Source organism: Hibiscus syriacus, unplaced genomic scaffold, assembly GCF_006381635.1.
Source record: "Hibiscus syriacus cultivar Baekdansim isolate YM2019G1 unplaced genomic scaffold, ASM638163v2 tig00000083_pilon, whole genome shotgun sequence".
NCBI lineage: Eukaryota > Viridiplantae > Streptophyta > Magnoliopsida > Malvales > Malvaceae > Hibiscus > Hibiscus syriacus.
In genome coordinates, this window is record NW_024061760.1 from 41309 (window position 1) to 44653 (window position 3345).

The following is a 3345-nucleotide window of genomic DNA, read 5'->3' on the forward strand; positions in this document are numbered from 1 at the left end:
GAAAATTTGGTAGGGGTAGTCCTTTGATAATTACCCCTAAGGCAAGTATGACAGTGACAACACCAGCCAAGGTGGTAATCTCCGCACCGCGGCCTTTTCAATATAAGGACAATCGGCAAGTTCCATGGAAGTACGAATGTCAGGCGAGTACTTCCGGAGGAGGTAATAGTAAAGTGGGGCAAAGACCACTGGAGCCATTCAAAGAAGATGTGCTAGTCGTCAATGAACCTATAAAGGAGGAAGAAGCTAAAGAGTTCCTCAAGATCTTGAAGCACAGCGAGTACAACATTGTAGAACAGCTCCACAACTTACCTACACGTACTTCAATGCTAGCACTATTTTTAAGCTCGGAAGCACACCGAGAAGCGTTGTTGAATGTCCTTAATCAAACGTTCGTGCCACAAGACATACCAGTCAGCAAGATGGATCGACTGGTAAACAATATTCAAGCTGATAATCTCATCTCATTTTCAGATGATGAGATTCCATCAGGAGGAAGAGGCCGAACGAAGGCGTTACACATCACTACCTACTGTAAGGGGCACGCTTTACCAAGTGTCTTAATCGATAATGGTTCAGCCTTGAACGTGATGCCTTTGATTATATTGAAGAGGCTACCAATAGATACCTCTCATATGAGAGCTTGTCAGAATGTGGTCCGAGCATTTGATGGGACCAAAAGAGAGGTAATCGGAAAGATTGAGGTACCATTGACCATCGGACCAGCCACCTATGATGTTGAGTTCCTTGTGATGGATATCATGCCGTCCTATAGCTGTCTTTTGGGAAGGCCGTGGATTCATCAAGCAGGTGCAGTACCCTCCACGTTGCACCAGAAAGTTAAATTTGTCATTGACGGGGCCTTGGTAATTATCAACGCTGAGGAAGATATCGTGGCAAGCGTGACCACGGAGGCTCCATACATCGAAGTAGACGAGGAAGCGGTAGAATGTTCGTTCCGCTCCTTGGAGTTTGTGAATGCCACATTCGTGGCAGAAGGAAAAAGAATCCCAAGACCTCGACTCTCCAAATGCACAAGGATGGAGATCAAGCAAACCCTAGGCCGAGGCGCAAGAACCGGGAGAGGTTTTGGGAAATATTTGCAAGGAATGATCAACCCTGTCCGTCCTATCCCAAAATTAGACCAATTTGGGCTCGGTTTTCAGCCCGGTTATCATGAAAAGAGAAAGGAAATTCAAAGAACCGGGAGAGAAGGTTAGCCAGATTGACTGGAAACGAACTCCAATGGAAGCCTATGACATTCCCGCCGCTCTTCAGAACATTCAAGTCAGGTGGTTATGTGTTTGAGACCACCATGTCCGAGTTACAAACGGCTCTGGAAGATCTGAACGTTAATGCCGTGACCACAGAAGATGTTGACAACGAAGATAGATCCAGGATATGCCCTCTGCCGCATGGATTCGTACCTAGCAGTTGGTCGGTGGAAGAACTACCTGTGGTTTACAAGAATCTTTCAGAGTAATATTCGAACTATCCCTATTTGCCTATACCCGGGGCAATAGGTGATCTTTTGTAAGGGTGAATAAATGTTTTGTTTAAGTTTAATAAGGATGCATTTTTCTTTTTTTTTCATGGCAAACAAATTTTTCTTTTATTCATTATCTATCTCCTTCATTCCAGTACTTCATTTCCAGTTACTCTCAAAGTTAGTTCTTGACCATTCCGTGTGGGATATTATCCTCTCACACATACACATCTTCCTCCTTTCAGGTTCCCAGACAACGATAATGCGGGCACTGATGATCCTGATCCGGAGGTGGATTTTGAATCAACCATTTGTCTTGGGGAATTTGATGAATGCGATAATGAAGAGGAGTACAACTTGCCTACCGAATTGTTAAGAATGATAGAAAGAGAAGAAAAGCAAATACTGCCACATGAGGAGGCGATCGAAATCTTAAATTTGGGCACTGAGGAAGATCGAAAGGAGGTCAAAATCGGCACAACTCTTTCGACTGAAGCAAGAAAAAACCTGATAGTCTTACTTCAGGAGTACGGAGATGTGTTTGCTTGGTCGTATCAAGACATGCCAGGACTAGACACGGATATGGTAGTTCACAAACTGCCAATCAAACCAGAATTCAAACCTGTGCAGCAAAAATTGAGAAGAATGCGACCAGAAATGCTCCTTAAGATCAAGGAGGAAGTCAAGAAGCAATTTGATGCCGGTTTTCTCCAAGTAGCTAAATACCCTGAGTGGGTGGCCAACATAGTGCCTGTGCCGAAGAAGGACGGAAAAGTGCGCATGTGTGTCGATTACCGGGACCTTAATAAGGCCAGTCCCAAGGACAACTTTCCTCTGCCACACATAGACACTCTGGTGGATAATACGGCTGGGAACGCATACTTTTCGTTCATGGACGGATTTTCGGGGTACAATCAGATTAAGATGCATCTTGAAGATATGGAGAAGACCACTTTCGTCACAATGTGGGGAACTTTCTGTTACAAAGTGATGCCTTTCGGATTAAAGAATGCTGGGGCAACATATCAGAGAGCTATGGTGACCCTGTTCCACGACATGATGCACAAAGAAATCGAGGTTTATGTCGACGACATGATTGTCAAGGCACATACCGAGAGTGAACATGTCAAGAATCTGAGGAAGCTCTTTCAGAGATTGAGAAAGTTCCAGCTGAGACTAAACCCTAGCAAGTGTACCTTCGGGGTAACATCTGGAAAACTACTAGGCTTTATAGTCAGCAGGAGAGGCATACAGGTCGATCCTGATAAGGTTAAGGCTATCCAGAATCTACCTCCACCACGAACCCAAAAAGAAGTCCGAGGTTTTCTGGGCAGACTAAACTACATAGCTCGGTTCATCTCTCAGTTAACCGACAAATGTGACCCCATCTTTCGTCTCCTCCGAAAGAATAGCCCTGGAGCATGGGATGAAAACTGTCAAATTGCATTTGAGAAGGTAAAAGAGTACCTGTCCCACGCTCCTGTCCTGATGTCCCCTATCCCAGGAAAACCTCTGTTTTTGTATCTCTCCATATTCGAGAGCTCCATGGGGTGTGTCCTGGGTCAACACGACGAGTCTGGGAAGAAGGAAAGAGCCATCTACTACTTAAGCAAGAAGTTCACCGATTGCGAGGTCCGATATCCCCCTATTGAGAAGGTTTGTTGTGCCCTGGTATGGGCTACAAAAAGACTTCGGCAATACATGTTGTATCACACCACTTGGCTAATTTCCAAGTTAGACCCACTAAAATACATGATGGGTGTACCTGCTCTATCCGGAAGATTAGCCCGATGGTAGATGCTTTTGTCTGAATTTGACATCGAATACGTGAGCCAAAAAGCAGTAAAAGGCAGCGCCAT